The sequence below is a fragment of the Notechis scutatus genome, chromosome 1 (assembly GCF_049901735.1).
Source record: "Notechis scutatus isolate UNSWTSFEM ecotype Mainland chromosome 1, rNotScu1.2, whole genome shotgun sequence".
NCBI lineage: Eukaryota > Metazoa > Chordata > Lepidosauria > Squamata > Elapidae > Notechis > Notechis scutatus.
In genome coordinates, this window is record NC_142009.1 from 71,458,312 (window position 1) to 71,480,738 (window position 22,427).

General features: G+C 36.7%; 1 protein-coding gene across 11 annotated transcripts in view; it reads right to left on the minus strand.

Annotated features, from left to right (window-relative positions):
* Positions 1-22,082, minus strand: part of CHRM3 (cholinergic receptor muscarinic 3) — a 247,411-nt gene extending 225,329 nt beyond the window's left edge. For 4 of the 11 annotated variants that reach the window (XM_087967507.1, XM_087967491.1, XM_087967493.1 and 1 more), the window contains exon 1: positions 21,330-22,014. The gene's annotated coding sequence lies outside the window, so the exon portion shown is untranslated. Of the gene's footprint in view, positions 1-20,908 lie in introns of all 11 variants that reach the window. The other 7 variants (XM_026669410.2, XM_087967489.1, XM_087967483.1 and 4 more) reach the window with 7 other exon arrangements.
* Between the last annotated feature and the right edge of the window lie 345 nt (positions 22,083-22,427).

Below are 22,427 nucleotides of genomic sequence, written 5' to 3' on the forward strand. Positions count from 1 at the left end.
CGCTTCCGACCGACTCCTTCGGGAGCGTCCGCCAAGGGAGTCTTCGTGGCTCGGTTTCCCCCACCGGCAGGTCCTCCTTTCATATGGAGGGCTGTGGGGGAAGGCGCTCGCCCGAGAGGATCTCTCCCTCTCCTCTCTCAACATCTGCGCTGCGGGCTGAGGAGGAGGCTGCAGCCGGTTCCTCCTGCTTGCTGAGAGGTGAGGAAGCCGCAGCTTTGCAGAGCAAGTGAAGCGCTGCTCGCCCGGGCGAGTTTTGGGAACGAGGGGCAGGAGGAGTCACGCATGCACCTGCAGCTCGCTTTCCCGGCTCTGCCCAGCCCGCACAGCTCTGGCGCGGCCCTGGCGGGCAGCGAGCACCTCCCTGCCGGACCCTCTGCTCTAACGCCACGGCAGCAAGGGAGAAGGGAAAGCAACGGTGGAAGGTCTCCCAATATGAAGTGCCCCACCAACGCAGGCAGCACCATATCCGGGCATGCAACAAAGTACTTCCTAACGGCAAGCCCCACCGCCATTCCCCCCCATTTTGCATTTTTTAATATGGGGCTTAATTTGGGGGGAGAGGCTTAATTTGATTTTATGCCAATAAATCATGCTGGGGCTTCCTATTGGTGGAGGCCGTATTGTTGGAGAAACACGGTAATACCCAAATAGTTTCTTATCATATCCTCATTTACCTCCTTCTTTTTATAAAGATCTTCAAAAAATTTACATGCAATTTCTTTTTTCTGTTCTATCCCTTGTTGGGCATCCCCATTCTCATCTATTAATTGGTAGATCAATCTTTTTTGTTTTTCTTTTTTAAGTTTAAGTTTTTAAGTTTTTTTAAGTTTTAAGTTTTTATATAGTCAATTACTTGTAAGAGGGTAATAAATCAATAATTTTTGGGGCATATTTTACTAGTTTTGAATAGATATGTCTGCAACGCCTATTGGGAACATCTGAAGGAATTTTCCTTTATTTAAAAGTATAGTGTATTGCATTAAGATGGTCATGAAATAGTGTTTTAGATTTATCACTAATAAGGAAGATATAAAAAATATGTTATCTTGGGTTTGAGGAAACAATACTGCCACAAACAAATACCTATCAGAGATTGTGGTAGAGGCAGAAGTTGGGAAATGATTATTTAAGACTAATGGTGGTTATTTTAAATCAGGTGAAAAGGATGAAAAATTTTTTTGCTAAAAGGAATTTGAAGAACAGAATTACAATGACATTAGCAAGTTTTCAAACTTTAATTAAACAATTTTTCTTTTTTTAAAAAAACTGATATAAAACTCAAGCACATAAAACTTTGTTTCATTGTTTTGTAGCAACCTAGCAGTAAAGTTTAGTAGCTGCCAACATCCTCTGATAAGCTTATTTTTATATTCCACACACATATACATATACAGAGAGAGAGAGAGAGAGAGAGAGATACATATTGCCCAACTCATCTCAATTTATTCTGTCCCAAAGGTAGTGCCTTTTATAGCAAATTTCTAATTAAAACTGGCTACTGACTACCCTGACTATACTATGTCAACACTGTTCCTTCTATAAATAAGATAAGGCAAAGTAACAGGATATGTACTATTTTTTTGTTTCCAGTGCATCTGGTATACTGAAAACAAAAGTCACCAGCAACTATTCAGTCAACTTCAACCCTTAAATGAAGCATCTTCAATTTATTTAGCTCTGTACAGAATTCAATTAGATACTTTTATCAAGAGAAAATAGGAAAATTATTTCCTTTTGTTTCTCTTCTTACTACCGTATTGCTGAAATTATTACCTATTCTGAATTCCATTCAAGAGGCAGGATACAGAGGCAGGAATAACATTGGCTATCTTGCTTATTTACTTATTAAATTGTAAGCATTTGCATAGCAGACTTTATTACTATATATTACTCTGGTAGCAAAGGATACTGGCCATGGGGATCTAGAACAACTATAATAATAAGAAATTCTTCATTAATAAACTTTAGCCTAGAATTAATTACATAACCCTATGAAATATTTTGTTATTCAGTGTGTTCCCATTAGGTATGTGCTCAGGCACAATATACTCTTAAGGATAATTCTTGTTCTCTATCATCTTCCTATTTCTGATTTCCCATAATCTATGGACATCAGCTGCATTTTAGTCTCCTGATAGATCGGTGGAATAATCTGAACCCTATTGGACATCCCAGGACACATTTTCCTTACCTCCAAAAGAAAGTAAGCTGCAGCTTTTATCAAAATTTGGTTTTAAAATCTGGTTCTGTTTATGCATTACGTAGTTCTGTGGATCACTAGATCATCTTTATCAATGAAAACATGAAATCATATCATAAATAATCATGGACACCTAAAGTGAACATTTTGCTGGCCTCCACCCCCTTAGTCAGGTAGCCAACCAATGTGTAAAACTTGGTACTGTCTATTTTTAATAAAGAAATCCTCAAAGACTACATTTGTGTGCCTCAAAGACACATTCGCCTGAATTCCAAATATTCTAAGGCCACAATTTGAAGGAATGTTTATATTGTTCCTTTTCTAGACACCTACCTGTTTAGTTACATAACTGTCAAGTTCATCAACAAAATAATAACTTTTAAGAATATTTTTATGGTGGAGGTTGATGGCAGTGGAGCCTTAAGGAATTTTAGGTTCCAAATGTGGTTTATAACATACATTTATATGGTACATCTATTTGAAAGTGTTTTTAAAAAGAAATTTCAAATAGACTCTGACTGAAAACTTTGAAATAGATGTGTATGTCATCACATAATTAATACTATTATGCAATGAGGATGTTTTTAACAAGCATTTTTCATTCAAACCAACTGATACAGAAATAATTTTTAAAGACAGAATTGTTCATGCTTTAATTCCAACCTGTTTGGTAAAAGTATTGGAAATTAAGTTTTATTTACTGTATAGGAAAATAAATCAGAATGACCCTGGTAGCAGCTTTTCAAACTAATAAATCATATATAATACATACATTTTTGTGAGCTGAAGTTCACTTCATCAGATGTATGGAGGGGCTAAACTAATCTGGGATTTAAAATAGGATGATGGGGTGTATGTGTGGAGGGGGGAGGGAAAGCCCGAAGGTAGGGTGGAGATGTGAGATAGATTACAAGTACTTATCAAATAGCAATTATAATGTGTTAAAAACCCATTGTGTTTGTTAAAACCTCCTGGGATAGCCTAATATTTTATTGTATGTGAATGCAGCACTATTTTGCTCAAAGGCTTTCCCCTCTCCCCCCAGAAAATGGTTACTTTGATATTTGTATAATGGAAGATCCTGGGAGTTGAAATGATTGACATTTTGTCCTTGTTTTGAAGCCTGATACATTCCTTTGCACAAAGTCCTACATAGAATCCAGAGTTATTGTTGGCATCTCATGGCATATATTACATTAGTGAAGTATGAGAAGGCACTTTAATCTTGGTGTTATTATTGGTCTAAATACATATCTGGGCTTTGTTGAAGGGTCTGGTTCCCATATTACTATCATTATTCTGTTATTTCTTGTTGCTTGTGAACAGCTGCTTCAGAATGATTTGTGTCTATGTGCAAGCGTTGGTTTGTCATCCAGTGTCTGTAAAAGTACAGTGCCCTGTCCAATATGGCTCTTAGCTGATTAATAATGCGCTTGAATGGCTTAAACTGGGAGATATGGACAAATTAGCAATATGCAACGAAGAAGAAAGGTCAACCTATTCTCCAAAGCACCTGAAAGCAGGGCAAGAAGCAATGAACGGAAATTAATCAAGGAGAGAAGCAAGCTAGAACCATTTGTCTGAAATGGTATAAGGCTTCCTGGTTGAGCAGGGGATGGGACTAGAAGAACTCCAAGGTCTCTTCCATATTATTCTGTTATATTCTGTATGCTATTGTTTTTATGCTCTGCCTTTTAGCAGTCGCTTTTTCACCTGAAAACATATTATTTTGAAAAATGTAGGCAGAATGTGATGCACACAACTCAGTTCACTTCTGCTTTTTTCTACATACCATAGTCTACTAATTGTGGGAATGCCCATATACTTTACTACTCAATTGTTTCATACCTTGGTTAGCTATAATTTGCTGATCAGCTTGTTCGGGGTTTTTTTTTTTTTTTTTTTTGTAGTGTTTGCTTTTAAGTGTTGTAAAAAATGTTAAATTCTTTACACTGTTTCAATATGAAGACATGGCTTTGTGCAGGTTTTTTTATTTTAGCGTCAAAGGCTTTCCAATTGCCATTTTACTGTACAACATTTGCATATTGGTCATTCTGCTGATTAAGTATTTGCATATATAACAATTTAGTAAGAATCCCAATATGTGTATCGTTTCCTAATGTCTCTCATTGTTCCAAAAAGTCAAACTTTCCCCAAGAAGCCAAAGCATTCTCTGCATTAGTCAACATCTGGAAATGAAATAATGCATTTGATTAGTGGAATTTTGTGATAAGTCTTGTAGAGGAATGTTTTTTCCATATCTCTTTCTCCACAAGCTTTGTTGGCCTCCACAATATTATGTCACTGTGGTATTCAATTAATTCTACTTCTCTCATTCCATCTGTTTTTACATTTCTCAGATATCATCTTTGAAATACCTAGCTGGATTCCAAAGGCTTCTTGTACAATCTATGTATCCCAACATTAATCATCCTAGTGCTCAGACATTCATGAGATTATCCAATTGGCTTCCAGAGGAGTGGGAGTGGTTACAATGGTAATATTTTCTCTGAGGCAATGATTCCTGTCATTTGTAAATCCACAATTGCTTATATGGAAAAGACAAGGGATCACTAGATATCATGTGAGTCAAGTTGGTCAGTCGCTGTGGTAAATATTTCCTTAAGTCCCTCTTACTCAAACTCCAATGTTATCATTAATTAACCTTATATGTGAGTTTGTATGACCTGACCCCTGTCTTCCCAAATATCCATGCATAAAATATGGATTTTGAGAGGAAATCTTATGCTCATAAACTCTTTAAATTACTTCCTGTTCCAGTAACCAGAATTTAGTAGTTCACATTTTCTCAATTTCTCTTTTGCATATGAAGAAGTAAATAGTACATGAATATGTCTTCTCACTGTTTTTTCATAGACAGATTTTCAAACCATATTTATAGTTCTGTACTCTTTTATTTGGAATTAAACCCTATTTCATTCAATGGAATTTCTGGGTAGACATGTATATAATTGTACTACACTGTTTAAAGCATATAACAAAAGAGTGGGGACTTTCATTTTAAAGCTGTTATTTTTAAGAACCAGAAGCTTTGCTGGAAGGATTTATGACTTTAAACTGATGCTGAGTCATAATGTAGATTACTAAAGAACTAGGAAACATAATTTCTCATCTTCCAAAGAAAGGAAAACAAATACAAACAATTTTCTTCTCTCCTATTAGAAATACTACAAATACCAGCAATTTCTCACTTCTTAAGTGATGGGCAGAGAAGCTTAAACTGTGTAAGTTTCTGCACAGTTAAACTAATTGAAAATACATCATTCAAGTATGATTGGTCTCTGATTTTTATACATCAGAGTATTTGTGTCAAACAGTAGAAGCAGAAAAATGAAGTATTGTGGAATGTTTTCCATATCCCTAGATCTAATATTTGCCAAACATTTTTCTAATATAATATCTTGTTTCTGTTTGTTTCTCATGGTTCCAGAGAGTTTTGCAAAGTTCTCAAGCAGATATTGCATGTCAATACATACACACATTCTAAACAAACCGTTCTTTAATTGTATAACAAAATTTCTTAAAAACAATAGCAAAAGAAATTAAGGCTTCCAAGGCAGACACTTGCTAACTTATCCATCTATAGATCTCCCTGGATTTATTTATTCAAACTTATCTTTATAACTAGAGAAAGCAGAACTTCATTGATCCAAACAAAGTAATTTTAAGCATAAATATGTTGAACTAGAATGAGTGGTTTTGCTATTTATCATTGTACAGAATAGACTGAGCAGCCTCACATTTTGAGCCAAGTTCCAACCTGTGTTACCTTTAGTAATCAAAATGTAATCAGACTTGTTTAAATGTTCACAGAAAGTTAAGTACATAAGAATATACCATATAGTAAATGAAATATACAGCAGCTAATTGAAAGCTTGATTTGAATTTGAAAACCCTCCTATTATTGAAATACACCATTTGGGTAAACAGGCATTTCTGCCTGAATTAATATTTGGCCTCTCCAGTATCAAATTAAAAAGTAAGCAACTACATTCAGGAAGTTTCTACAACAGCTTTTGAACTTCTTTGTTTAAACAAAAACCTGGGCACTTTCTAAAGAAATCTTTTTTGTTTGTTTGTTTGTTTTTGTACCTTTTAGACAGTGTTGACTCCTGCTGACTGACTAACAAGTCCTTCCAGTTTTCACAGCAAAGTTTTTCAAAAATAGTTTACCATTGTCTTCTCCTCAGGTCTGAGAGAAAGTGAGTGGTCCAAGGTCATTTCAACTGACTTTAAGACTAAGATGGGATTAGAATTCATGGTCTTTCATTTTCTAGCCTGATGCCTTTAACAATACCAAAGAAACCATCTAGATAGAAGATGCTTATTTTAGCACACTTAAAAGAGAATGTTCTGATAACTTTATTACCTATCAATGTTAACACATTTATAGCTCTAATTTTGTAAGAATGATAAATATTTGATATTCATTTAATGAATATTATATATAGTACCAAATCCAAATATAAAAGTGAAATCTACAAAGGAAAAAGAAACCCAAATGGTTGTCACAGGATAAGGCTAATCCTGGGAATGACTGAGTCCTACTTAAGCCAATCTCATTGTACACACGTTGTACTCTGACAGTAAAAATAATAATGAACTTACTTGCATACTGGGCCCTTTTCAAACAGACTGCACTAAAATAATGATTAGGTTTTTTAGTTTTGGCTAGGCTTCCATTCTAGACTAAAAAGTGTTTTACTATCAGCATTTGACCTTAATGTGTTCTTGGTGTACCCTTGTTTACAAATATCCAGACTCTTGGATAGATCTGAGGCATTGTTTTTATTTGATACTCTTTGAGCCATATATATGAAAGTTGGCCTTACTTCTGACCTTGATATGAGTTGCTAGCATTTTACATCTTTAGCAAGGTTTTGATTTACTTGTTCAACAATTTACTTACACCCTTTACAAAAGCTAGAAAATATTTAATTCCAGTGATACATTAAATAAAAGACATAGAACTATTACCTACTTTAATAAAGCATTCCACTTAATTTGAAAACACACATGCAAACATATCTATTGTATTTGGATATGAATATGAAGCTGAGATGCTGAATAACAGCAGATAAAAGCAACATAAGAAATACCCTGTGTTTGTATAAATAGGGATGATTTCAATTCTCCTTCCCATTTTAGTTATGTTTCTGTTTTGTACTTTTCCCCCTAAATTATTTGAAAAAGGTTTAGGGAACTATTGGCTTTACCATCTGAACTGTGTGCATAATTCTTTTATGGTATTTCTGCTGGAAATAATCAAACTATTTTCCCTAAACCCTTTATACAAAGATATCTAGCAATAGAAGTGAGATCCACACATATTTTTTCTTAGAATGGGAGTCCTAGATAATAGCAGTCCATGTTGTGATATGCTTTTTACCATGATAAAAATGAGAATGCAGGGCATGAAATTGTATAAGTGTAAGACAAGATATCATGCCTACCAATTCAAATGAGAAATTAAATGTTATCGAAAACATGTAAGACAGAGAAGTGGAACCTAAATTGGGGTCTGCGAACCAATGATGGTGATTCTAAGAATACTTCAACCAGCCCTTAGTGTGACTGCCAAAATATACATATTTTTAATTAAACAATAGTTCAAGATCTATTATTGTAGGGTTTCTTTGTTCTCCCTTAAAAGAGTGATATGATGGCCTAATGGTGAAAATGCTCGCCTCCCACTCGGAAGATTGAGAGTTCAATCCTAGGTAGTGGCAGATGTTTCTCTCTTAGAATGCAAAGAAAAACTATCTGCTTTGAACTCTGTGTGGCATCCAGCCAGTAAATGCTTAGCTCCATCTAGTCGCCCCATTTCTACCCTGAATTAAGGGAATTACAAGGTCATAAAAAGGGAGCTTATTGTTCTCGCTTGAAAAAACAGAAAAGTTGGGACTCTTACCCCAAACCTTAATTATTTCAGGCAAAAGCACTATTTCATCATATCTGGCAATTTTATAAGCTTATTTGTTTTAATTTTTTAAAGTTGAATTTGAAATGATTTTTAGGAACTCTACATGCCCTCTAGGGATTGTTTATCTAAGCTCTAATGCTTGCAGACATCTAGGTATTTTTTATAAATTTAAAATCATAATCTATATGGAGCATTAAAACAAGTTCAGTAATGTTGATTAGCTCATATCTGGATACTAGGTATGAATTTGGGTTACGCTGCACCCAAACTATCACTATTTCCTTTTCAAAATTGTATTTATTTGCACATATAAAATGAATTAACTGCCAAATCAAAATGGTTTCTAGCATCTTGGAGCTGTCATGAGAAAAGAGCAATTGTTAGGTGTTGATAGAAAATGGAGATTGTAAAAGTACATTTTTATTATCATAGCATATAGGTGTGAATTGAAGCATATTCCAAATAGTCAATGATAAAGGAAAAGACTGAGGCTGTACCACTATGAATACTTCTCAAGCAAGTATTCTCACAAAATTCCATGGGGGCCTTTCTCTGAAGACAGGCAGAGAACTGTACAATATAATTTAAAGTATTATAAATCCATGCCAAGAAGGAATTTTGTTTAAGGATATAATGGTGTGGATCAGAATTTGGTCATACCCTGCACACTACAAAAAGGCAAGGAGTGAACATATTGTAGCATCCAATAATTTCTTTTTAAACATTACTTACATACCTAACATAAGATTTTTTGCATTTACATCATGTATCTGTTAACTATTGCATAACTTATAATCAAATACAAGCAATATATATTCTTTGATAAAATATTGTCATAAGGCTTATTAGGCTTCATGAATTGTGGTACAAAATATTAAGAAAGTATAGAATAATAACTTTATTGTCACTTTGAATGTACACTAATCGGAATACATTAAAATTAAATTTCATTGCATACAGCTCTCAAATATATCTCCAATATAAACTACATAAACATGACAAAATAAATAAATACAAAATTATGTATATACCCATATATATCATATGACACAGAGAAATAACACAGTCTAGTTTGGATGTATATATGTTTATGGTGAGAAAAACGTATCTTGCAAGTTTACCAGATGGATGGTATAGGGAATAGTATTTTAAAGTGCAGATAATAAATTATTTAATTTGATGTGTTTTGTATACAAAATTATTTTCACTACTTTCATTTGAACTTCTCCTCTGAATTTGTTAAGATATGTATTCCTGTTCCATGATTTTTTTGGGATCTAACTTAAGCATTTTAAATAGAAAAGATGGGATAAAGACATGGTCTCCTCCTTATCCAAAAACCTTCTCTCTTCAAAGCTATTTTTGTAACACTTTACTTCATCTTTTCTTCATTGTATGGTTGGCAGTGGGAAAACCAGAACTCTAGAGAGGATATCAAACATGAACACACCATATAGTTTCCAAAAAGCAGTAAAATATCAGAAGTTTTATCTACACACTTTTCTTCAAGATAATCTGTAAAATGTCAATTGAATTATTCACTCTGATTGCACAGTGTATCCTTTCTCACTGAGCTATCAGGACTTGAAAGACTGACAGATCACATCCACATCTAGGGAAAGAAGACTTTCTCCAAATTATTAATTTCTTACCATAATACAATTTTCTTTTGTAACATTAAACTTAAACTCATGTTTGTGTGCTCTTGTTCTATCTTTCCCTTTGAACATTCCTGTTTGTTGTAAGTCCTTAAAAGTTTCTTATTTGTTTCTTTTCAAACAAATACTTCTCTGTAGTACAACTTTTAAAACTGGGTAGAGCAGATAGTAATAGTTACCATTGGCTCTGCCATTAATGGGCTTGTACAAACAATATGACAGTTGTTCTCAAACAGGAATTTTTAGTTTATGTTGAAACAAAAAAGGCTAAGTAGATTTTGAAATTTGAATATCATCCAAAAGCAATAGAATAGGGTTCTAATAAGTGGAAATGAGTTAGGAATAATGATATAGGTCCAATGAGAATGGGGGGAGGGGGAGAGGATGTAAAAAGGGAGTTATGTGGGGGAGAGGAGGAAGAATAAGAGAGGATAAACACTTAATTCAGGAAAAGCTATGGAAAAACATTCAGAAATCATTTCAACATGTTGAATTAACAGCAATTGTAGAAATGGTTGAAGCAATAACAATAGCACTTAGACTTATATATCGCTTTACAGTGCTTTACAACCCTCTCTAAGCAGTTTACAGAGTCAGCATATTGCCCCCAACAATCTGGGTCTTCATTTTACCCACCTCAGAAGGATGGAAGTCTGAGTCAACCTTGAGCTTGGTGAGATTGGAACTGCCTGCAGGCAGCCAGCAGGCAGCAGAAGTAACCTGCAGTACTGCACTTAAACCACTGTGCCACCATGGTTCATGTATGATACATAGAGCCTTTCAGGAAGAATCCTGCAGAAAAATATGCTCAAATTCACAATAATAAGAATCTTGCATTATCTTTGCTGTGGAAGATCTTATCTTAATTCCACATATTCTAGATTCACCCACAGTGGAAAGCTCTCAGTATGAAGGAAATAGGTGGCAAGTATTTTTGTTAATGGGAAAGCAAAATACAAGTGGCTTTTGGTATGTATGTTTGTGTGAGTGTGTGTATGTATGTACAAAAAAATGCTTCCCACCCCACTCCCCAAATGTGTGAGGCACAGCACACTTGGTGTGGTAGCACATCAAGAGTTCCCACTACAGCACCCAATAGCTATATATCTATATGTAGACACAAACACACATATGTTGTATACATAAAGGAAGGAACACAGATTCATAAAAAGAAATGGTTACTATAGTCAATTCATTGAACAGTTTATATTAAGAGATCTATCAAGCTAGAAATAAAAGGTAGAAAGTATCAGTCAAAATTGAATATTCTTAGCAACTTTTTCCAGCCAAGAATAACATATCACTCTAGCTACGCATGATCAAAATGTCCACCTAAAAGCCTTTCTATTCATACAATACAAGTAAGATATCAGTTTTTATCCTGCAAAAGGAAAGGCTTGATAACCTAAAATCACCAACTCCTTTAGCAGGTCTGTGTCCTGAATTCACCCCATGATTGCAAGTTCCTGCCTCCAGAAAGCACCATCTGAGACAGAAGGAAAGCAAAAGTGAGTTGCTAGATCTAGAATAGATAACCTGGTGCTTTCAAGCAGTTTTGAGCTGTAATTCCCAAAGTTTCTTGGCACTAATATCTGCCCAGGAAGTCCTATGCAATTATTTTGAGACATTTAAAGAAGTAAGCAATCTGGTGTCTTCCTGGAGTCATATACCTTTGTTAAAGAGTATAGAGGTAAAGGCTTTCAGTCACCAAGTATAATAAAGAATGGCATTGATCCCTAAAAAGCCACATAATTTTTGTAATGATATTCAAAAGCCAGAATGACCATTCACAGTCCACTTTTAATAAGAAACCTTTATAAGGAAACAAGCACAGGCTAAAAAAAAAAGACAAGACTGGGTGGTAATCCCATAATTTCTTTGTTCTCTTGACTTTAAAGAAATACTTGACTAGCCAACTAGTTCACTCCTCCCTAATTATAAAACCAGCTTGGTCACTTTCTGGTTTGGTAAGAATAAATCAAGAAGAGAAGATTTGAATTCACTCACAGGGGAAGTACTAGTACTATAGGTGAAAAGCATCTGGGTGTTGTAATCACAAGTTCGTGCATAACACAACAGCATGATGTAGCTGCTAAAAAGTAAGTGCTATTTGGGGTATATATGAGTTCAGATAACAGCAAATAATTATTTTAATCTATTCAGGTTTGGTAGATCACTTTTGGAATACTGTGTTCAGTTTTGAGCATGACAGACTAAAAACAATATTTACAAATTTAACATACAGAAAGGTGACACGCAAATGATGACGTAAATGAAACTCTTCTGAGGAAGAGTTGAAAGAAATGGATAGGTTTATCATGCTAGAGAGAAGTCTGAGAGAAGATGTTAACAGTGGAGTTCTTTTACATTGTTCTGAAGGGTCTGACTGGAACTAGGAAATACACTCAGGTTAGCTATTTCTTGATACCAAGAGCTGCCAAGCACTAGAATGTGTTGCTTTAAGAAGTGATATATTCTTCTTTGTTGGAAGCCTTTCAAAAGAGGTTGGATACCTATCTCCAAAATACTTTTAACAGCTCCTGCACCAAACAAGAGATCCCTTTCAACTCTATGGTTCCTGAGTATATTTTTGATCAAAATTGATTTATTTAGGATGCAACCCAAGAATTAATTAGTTGCATATTAAAATAATTCAGTGAAGCCAAACCTTATTAAAATAAAGGAACATGATGATACTACTTTTTAATGGATTTATCAAGTGGTTGTAGAAGAAGAAAACAGCTTATGTCAAACTTTCTCTTGATCTTCAGCTTCTCACTGTCATCTGGATTGCTGATGGGATAGTTGATAGGGAAGGAATAGCATGTACGTCTTTACATTGTCTTCTCTCTTACACTCTCTCTGATACACACCTACTTATTTTGAAATAATTTGTTTTCAAATAAGAGCAAAAGTCCTGAGGCAGACAATAAAAATGTCAGGCCTCTGCAAATCAGGCCTTATTTGATTCAGACTAAGGATTTGGAAATATAATTCAATTTAAGTTTGTGATCCAAGGATATACTGATTCAAGCTGCTTAATGTTTTTTTAAAAGTCTGTAGGCTTTAATGGGAAGCACTTAAATGCTTGTGGCCGCGTCATTTTTGGCAGAATGAGATGAAAATAGCAAGAATATTAGAATCTTTAGAGGACATTAACCTTGCCACATTTGACTTGGATATTATAAAGAGGTTCACCACAATTAAACTTTGAAATATTCTCCCTGTAATTCTTACAGGAAAAACAACATTGTAGGTAAAATAGCATACATCAAGAAAGGACAGCATAGCAATCTTCCAATTTTCCAGAAAACCAGAAACTGTATTGAATCAAAGCAAAAAGGATCATCCTCATCAATTAAAAAATATTGAGTATGACATAATACCAGGCACACCCATTGACTTGTGCTTGTGAGGAACTGTAACTCTGCTGCTCCCATCACCAGATGTTGTAAAGTACCAAAATGATTGGCAACTTAGCCTCTCCAGGAAAAACATCCCATTTCAATAGGGGACCAGAATGGGCAAGCCTCATTAACAAATCTTAGGACTTGGTTGTACACTGGGGAGAATGTTGCATTGACTTTTCAGATGGGTGAGTTAAAGTGCTTTACATCAGATCCTTAACTGAAAGAAAAACATACAAGCACAAATTATGCTTAATGGTGGATCTTATACTACCACAACAGCCAGGCAGCAAAAATTACAAAGATTACAATTTGGGGAAAAAAGAAATATTAATAGATTCTTACTAAGGAAAGGTATTGGGGAATTTTCCCATTTCATTTCCCTTACCTGCTGTTTAGAATGATGATGGCACTTGTCCAAGTAACAGGTGGTAGGAGCTAAAATGAAGTGAAACAAGACTATTCCAGTGCTTCTTGCAGACTCTCCTTTATACCTATTGTTAGTAGGGCTATATCTAGCACTCTTTTTCTTCTTTCCTTCCTGATTTAAATCAATTTTATGTGCAGCAAGGGCAGTTTTTTTTTTCAAAGGAGCACTAAATCTGGATCTGAAAACTAGGTCTGGTGCACCAAACCTATAAGAACTCTGAAGCAAAAGTCTTTTGTTGAAGCTGATCCAAGACAATATGGCAAAGAGAGCAGTATCCAGTGACCTAAGAGTGAGGGGTGATTCTGCAGCAATTAAAGTGGCCCACAGGAAATGGGCAGATCCCAGTATGACATATCAGCAGTCAAAACCTCAGCATGTTAGACCATGTTTATGTTGGAAGGAATGAGCCTTACTGTTAGTACATAAAATCATCAGTGCTAGAGAGGGTAAGGTTTGCTCCCCATTTATACAGAGTATCTTGCTCTGCTACTGTTGGTGTGGGTTGTGCTTCCTCCTCAATAGTTTCTTCATGAGATAATTAAACAATTCTATAGTTTAACTTATAAGGAAGTACCAAGGAGAAAACCACAAACCCCTACCAATACAGGAAAAGCAAACTAGTGTATATAAATGGGAAGCAAACTCTACACTTACCACAGATGATGTTATCTTGTCAGGTCATGAAATATCTGCAAACAACCAACTTTGGAGAAAAGCAGGGACTCCACAATTCAACCTTGAGCTACTGTATATTGATTTCTATTAGCAGGGTGCTATAATGGAGAGCAAGAGGGTCATGATAATTCATTCATTGTCTTTATCATTACCGTTTTTCTACCATTCTTACAAGCAATAAAGATTTGAGCCAATATCTGCAAGCCTGTACTGGCATTTATTCATTGCCTAGAGATCTAAATCTACCCTAATCATATGTAAATTAAGCATAAGGGTTAGCACAAGAGCGTGGACTAGACTGGTTAGTCATGAGCCTATATTCAGAGAGGTGTGTTTTACTCCAATTTAGGTTGTCAGAACCAGCATGAAACTCTCCAGTACTTTCATTAGTAGTAGAAAGTCTAAAATTATGGTTTGTGGTTACCACTTTAAGAAACTGAAAGCTAAGAAAACAAACAAAAGCAGCATTTGCCTTGCCACCACAAAAGAGCTCCAAAAAACAGAGTTAAGTGGGTTATAATATTTATTGGTACCTACTCATATTCCCAGCCTAATGATGGGAAAGATTGAGGGAAAAAGAAGGGGATGACAGAGAATCAGGTGGCTGGATGGAGTCACTGAAGCAGTAGGTATGAGCTTAAATGGAGTCCAGGGGATGGTAGAGGAAAGGAAGGCATGGAAGAAAGTTGTCCATGTGGTCATAATTGGTCAGTCAGACACCACTTTGCAACTAACAACAACAACAACTCATGTTAGAGACCCCATCACTCTGTTCCACTCTCATTCAACATTATTAGAAATAGGTTGCAGTTATGCTTATTGTTTGCAATAACCCAGAAGCAGCACAAAAGCCATTCAATCTATAAATAACTTCAAAAGACAGTGAACAATTTGAAGCCTCCTGGCTGCTCCATGAAGTAGTGGGCTCTCCTCCACTGGAGGCTGGATGGTAGAGGCTTTCTTAGAGATCTTGCATCAAGTAGACAGTTGAACCAGATAACCTTTAAGCTTGTTTCCAACTCTATGAGTCAATTCTTTATATGGAAGAGTTGTCTCTACTTCAGTTCATGAATCTGCTTCAATTACACGGTTTTATCAAAGCTTTGTCAAATCAAAGCATTGCTTCAAAGATTTTCACAGCCCTTAAAATATTTTCTATTATATAGAACTGGTTTATGCCCTTTTAAAATCACACGTAAGAATCTGTATGTATACTTCATGTCATGCATATGAACACTGCACTGAATTCATTTTAAATTATGTTTCAGGAGAGAGGATTAATACTGACTTCATTGAGGTAACTAGCAAAACATCACATATCAGTTTTGGTATTATTACTAAAAGCACAAGGAGCAACAATTAGAATAGAAAAAGGCAGATAAAGAAAATAAAATATCAATATTTAATAACATAACAAAATACAATCACCTTTTATCACTTGACTTTGTGATAACACTGCTTGATTGGTCCAGTTTCACTTTTGCATTCTGAAAAGCATATTATTACCAATGTAAAGCCTTCTGAATGATAATTACCCATGGTGGTTGTAACGTGTGAAGTGGTAGCCCAGCATATTTGAAGTCTGCTGTTAAGCAATTAATTTAGTCATTAGGTCACTGTCCAAAATAAAACATGGGTTAAACATGGCATCTTTCATTCGTTTAGTTACAAGTGGATTTATGTCATTTCCTTTTTATTCATTTGGCCATATTTCAGCTGATAAAAATTTAATTAACTCAAATAGAGGAGATGCTACAACAGATCTTGATAGAGGAAGCAACTTTCCATGAGGAAAAAAAGGGACTAAGTCCAGTGGGTGAACATGATAACCAGAATCAAGGAATGTTGAAAATAGTCTGAAGATGAAAGAAATTGTTTCAGTGGAAGAGATTTGATTCCTGATCTGTATTATCTGGACGATGGATTGCTGGCATTAGATACAAGCTAAACCTCAAAAAGGCCAGGAATAATATATTTGCCCAAAGTATGTTGATCAGAAGGTCTTCACAATGAATCTTCTAAGGACCAGAATCAGAAATGAAAAATTGTAAGGAGTTGTACACTGCAAGAGTAAATAAGAGAACTAAACTAAGACCAATAGAAATCACTCAGTGAAAAATCAGGAAGGGCACTGGAGTTCATCATTTTTTGTGTGTGTATTCTAAAATCATGAAAAGTTGACATTCTTTACTTCTCTTTAACAAGAATGACTAAAATAACTGGAAGAGAATAAATGGTGTCCTTGTCTTCAAAAAAAAAAAAAAAAAAATTGTGAAGGAGAAAAATTACCAAGGGAAAAACATATTAATCTGACATAAATATTTGTGAAGATTTTAGGGGGAAACTTTTAGCTGGCCACATGACCATGGAGACGTCTTTGGACAGCGCTGGCTCTTTGGCTTAGAAACTGAGATGAGCACCGCCCCTAGAGCTGGAAACAACTAGTACTTATGTGCGGGGGAACCTCCTTTACCTTTAGAGTGCTGTTGGGTGAATCTCTAGCTGAGCTGAACACTTTGCTGAAGGAGTATTTATCCATGGTTTCTTATCACATTGGAGTGAGAAAATACAAAAAAATAGCCTTAAGTTAGAAAAGTGAACTGAAAATAACAGAATGAATTTTAAGAGAAAAGAGATTTTAAAATAATTATTTCATTTAGGAAACAGAAAATCAAATACTTATAGAATGGAGGATATATGGAGTATCTGTGTATACATGTCTATGTATGCATTTTTTAGAGCAAGAAGATCTGCATTTCAAATTGCACACAGGTATTTTCAGCCGCAAAGAGATAAAGAAAACTCCTTCTTTGGTGACTTCAAGAAGTAATTTAGATTCTGGTAACCCTAGTCATAAACTAGTCATAAATCAGCAGGGTGTGTGGTGCTAAAAAGGCAAATGTAATCTTAGGCTTCTAAAAAGTTAAAATTTCCAAAGAATTGAGAATTCACAGAGAAGTCATAGTGCTATTTTATCTCGCAGAAGTATCAGATATCACCTTAAATAAAGAGACTGGAGCATCCCATGTTCAGAAGGATCCAAGAAACCAAGTTAGTTCAGAGAATGGAAAAAAAGTTGGACATTAGAACCTAAGGGTAGGAAAAATTAAGAGAATTTGGTATTTTTAGAGTTCAGAAAAAGCAACTGAGATGGAATATGACATAATTCTTTAAGTATTTGAATAGGTGGTGAAGATCTGTTTTATTATGTTTCAGACTACTGAATATGGAATGGGAGGAGGGAGTTAAATGATGCTTGATTCCAACTGAATGGTAAATAAAATGTAAGAATAAATAAATAAATAAATAAATAAATAAATAAATAAATAAATAAATAAATAAATAAATAGCAGTTTAGCAACAGAACCAATTCTTGAGGGAAAAGATGAACTTCTCTTCATCAGATACTCAAGCAGAGATGGTTAGCTATCTCTTAGCTTCTTCCAACTCTATGACTGTAAATATCCCTTAATTCGGTTAAAGCTAGTAATCCATCCTCAAATGTATTGTTTCAGAAACCTTTTCATCAGTTTTATAAAAACAGCTGGGCTAAACACAAGTGGGTGGAGATAACACAGATTAATGTGCTAGTATAAATATTATATTTGGGGAAAAGATAGATGGGCAAATGCTATAATATAAGCGAGTTGAATGAAAACAGGCAAGGCCTTATAGAATAGGCAGTTTAGTTTGAAACAATTTGATACATCTAAAAATGCAAATATCCATATACACTAATAGCTATTTATAGTTACTGCTTTCTTTACTACCCAGGATTAGCAGCAAATGTTATTCTTCGCACTAAAAGAATTTTCCAGCCAATGCCAAATTCTATCACTATTACAGATGATGCCTTAGGAACTATTACAAAATATTACTAATATTATGAACAAAGTATAAATCCTAACCAAACAGAACCAAGCTGTCATAAATTGTATTTCATGTGATTTCAAGAAAAATACAATGCTGAGGTTTTCAAGAATAGCCAGCTAAGCAAATTTCAGAACCTCTCAACATTCACGCGTGTGTATAATTGATTTAAATATAAAATAATTCCAAAAGGCTGACTATTTTGAATAATTTTTCTCTATTTATTGTTACAAACTAGTAGATCAAAAATAATCCTTTCCTATAGCTCTAATCTATCCAATTTAAAGGGAAAATAAGTCTTCTTATGCAAATAGGCATAAGGAGAGCCTAAAATCTGAATCTCTAAAGCAATAACCTTATTCCCCTACTTGTTATCCATTTTACCCTTTGAGCTTTTAATGGGATAAAATGGAATAAAATACTGAAGAATTAGAAAAGCTGCACTATAGGCTATGTGAATCAGTTTAACTTTACAAATTATTACCAGGAACAGCTAGCATGAAATAGTTTTTTTTCCTGATGTCATATAACTGGCCATAAGGAGTGAGATAATATCTTGTGTTCCAAGCTCTATTCCAAATCATTTTAAGCAAACCAAACACTATGTCTGATTAAATATCCAGATGCAAACAAAATCAGACTGCAGTGCATTATTCAGTCACTTTAACATTTGAAACTGAGGAACACAGTGAAATTCCACTATAAGTTTCAAAGCAAGTTGTTTTATTAAAAAAAAACCAAAAACAATTGAAAGTATTCATAAGCTGTAGCAACATGTTTATTTAAAAAATAAGACACATGTACAGACACACTTTCTACTAAGTATTGTGCTTAGGACTTCATTATCTTTGGAGAGTTTAAATGTCTTTTTATGGAGAAATTTAAAATGAGATCAAAGTTTATTCTTGATCCTAAAAAATATTTGGATGATATAGGATGACATAAATAATCTGACATGGAAAGATATATATTTCTGTATATATTTGGAATTTTGTGCTATAGAAGTATACACATGGAATGTAATTATGCATATATTATTTTGCAAGTAACTTATTCTTTAAAACATTTCCAGCAGAAAAATATAATTTACTGTACCTACTCTAGAAATTCTGATTCTACAAATCTTTCAGTTTAAATTGCAAGGAAAAATATAACCAGTGTATTGCATAACACATTCATGGTTACCTTACCAATGGTTTTCTTTAAAAAAAAAAAATCCTGGGTTCACCTAACAAACTGCACAAAAACCTGTGCAGTTAGAGTTTACACATCATTCTAGGTTAAAATGTAGTTGAGCAGCTTGTGGGTCAGTATCTTGCACGCACAGGCACTGAATCACAGGGTGTGGAATCTGTTACCAAAGAGGGGGTTCTGAATTAAGTAACAACAGTGAACATCCGTCTCAATATCAAAAAATATGAGTTTAGGAAAGTGCAAGTGATAAACAGATGGCAAAGTCTGCTAGCACCCCACATTTTGTCATGTTATTTCAGTGCAGGAGTAACAAAAATTGACTAAGGATTTCAAGATCACTTTGAACTTGTAAACGCAATATATTAAAATGGACATTAATAAGGATATGTATTCTATATACATTTTCATAAAGAAGTCAGCACACACAATTCTTACAGTTTCTAGAACGGATAGCTGTTTTAGTGTATTGGGGAGGGGGAGAAGAGGGAGGAAGGGAGGCAGACGGGGAGAGGGAGAATTAAAACCTTTATAAAGTGGCTTGCAGTCTAAAAAAAAAATATGCCATTATAAATTTGTTAGTCTTTATAGCGCCTCTGAATCTTGATTGACAACTCCGGTAAGACCCCCAAAAGACAGTATCCTTCTCATGTAGGCAGAAGAGAAAAACAAAATTCCTGTTTTGCCCAGTGACATCTATTGAATTCCTGACAAAGGAGTGATTTGAACCGAGGGCTTCCTTATGTGGAGCTCAGCTTCTTCAGAGATATATTATCCTGCCCTTTAAAAATGAATCCAGATTTGGGGGGGGGGGGCGCGGGGGGGAGGAAAACCACTGTTCATTTGAAGTCCACCAATGAATCCACCCTGTCTCTGACTCAGTAAATGGAGAACCATTTTCACCCCCTTCTTTCTCTCCCCTCCCCCCTCGTTTTAAGAGTCATTACAGAGACTGCATACCAATTTGCAAGGAGGGTACATCTCAGGTAAGGCAACTTTACAAAGATGTATCAGACAAATCCATTTGGATCCAATCCTTAAAGCACACCTGGTCAACTCGAAAAATGAGTCTCTCCTTAACAACTAATTTAAATGAATTATTAAGACAGGCTTTTTTGAGGTGGGAAGACAGCAGCGATAAACAGGTAAGCATAGTTTACCTGTACAGTATTTTTACATAGCAGTTAAACATAGAAAGGTTCTTTCCAAAGTGGTGTAAGGTGATTTATTATCAGTATTTGCAACTATTCCAAACTGAAAAGTGGTAGCGGGCATTTTAGACTATTGGATGTGCGTGTGTGGGGGGGGGGACGACTGTTATATACTGACCTAAGGAGGCGGGGGCGGGAGACATTTAAGGAATCAAACTAATAGTTTTATTCCTACTGAAACTGTGACTCCCCCCGGAAATCCAACCCCGAGTTTAAAATAGGCTTTCTAAATCATAATCCTCGCGATTGCCGTAGAAGGAAAAATAGCCGTTTCGGCGCTTCTATTCACACCTGGATGACCGAAGGAACAAGGCAGACAAACCTGGACGCCTCGTCGCCACGCCGGCAAACCGACACCGAGTAGCAGTTTACCTTAAGGAAACCCCAAGGATTCCCGAGCTAATCCGTCGAAAACGCGCCGGCATTCACCGGCGAGCTGTTTTGCGCTGGATTTAACGAGGCGCGCTCCGAACGAGGCGTTCCAGCTGTCCTTTTCCGGCTTTCAGGAACTCCCGGGTTTCTGAACGCGGATTCTCCGCTCCGGGGTCGACTTTTTAAACTCGAGTCCGCCAAGCCGCTCCGTTCTGGCGCGGTCGCCCCGAAGCGATTCCTTGTCGGAAACTTTGGGATCCCAACGGGGGGAGCGCGAGCTAGGCGGGGCGCGCAAAACCTCGCGCCAAAGGTTCCCCCCACCCCCGAAACGAGAGATTTTCAGACTCCGAAGCCGAGAAGGAAACTCCTACCTTGGCTGGTCGGTTCGCTGGTCGGCTGGGTGGCTGAGCCGGGGCGCGCACCCTCCAGGTGGTGGGGAAGAGGCGCTGCCAAAGAGGGCTTGAGGCAAAGGGAGGAGAACGATATCCACCCACCCCCTCCACCCTCTCTTCCTCCTCCTCCTCCTCCTCCTCCTCTCAGGCGAGGCGAGCGGGCGCCCGGGTCAGGGCTCCTCCGCTTTCCAAGCGCGCGCTAATCGCCAGCTGGACGCGCTTTGCACCTGTGTGCCTGGAAGAGGCAAAAGGCTTCCGCTTGGCTCTATTTCTCTCCCTTTCTCCGCCAAGTCAGAGCGGAAACAAGCTAAGGCGCCCCAGTCCTCTTCTTCTTCTCCCTCTCCCTCCCGGGCCAAGTCTCCGTGCTCCCTGTCTAGTGCCGGAATGTCCGAGCCGACGTTGGGAACCGCATCCACCTCGGCCTCTCCGCCCCCTTCAGCCGCACGCCAGGAGCGGCCACTTCCCAAACGCACCGCTCATTGGCCGGTCCGCTGCTGACCTCACTCAAGCCGCTCGCGCCCGCCTAGTGGATTTTCCTCGGCGAGCTTTTTTTATTATAAGGGGCGCCCGCTAGTGCTGCCCGGCTCGCCTCAGGCGGCCGCTTCCCTCTCTTCCAGGCACACTCCCGGGTACGCTGAATAGCCTCCTTGGGACTTCTCTTCCGCCGATCAAATGAACGGTGCTAAAGATGACGAAAAAAGCAGGCAGCTGGCTGCTAATCCCCACTGAGAACTGTTGGGCTGGGCAGGATGAACATGTGACGTAAAACCGGTGACAGCCGTGGCATAATCGGAGGGGTGCAATATGGCAATTGCGGAGACGCCAGGCGCTTCCACACAATCGTCCTTTCTGTCCCCAACCTGAGCGTAAATAATCCGAGACTGAGAACAGGCAATCAACGCTGGCAACTGAAACGTCCAGTTGACCAACCGAGGGATGCAAAGAACATCACAGATGCCTTGCATTCAGCTGTCCCTGACCTTTATTCTCTCCCCCCCCCAGTCCATTCCGAAGAGAAAATCAATAATCAGGGCGCCCCTCCCTCCTTGATGTGTAAAGTTTTATTTCATTTACTTA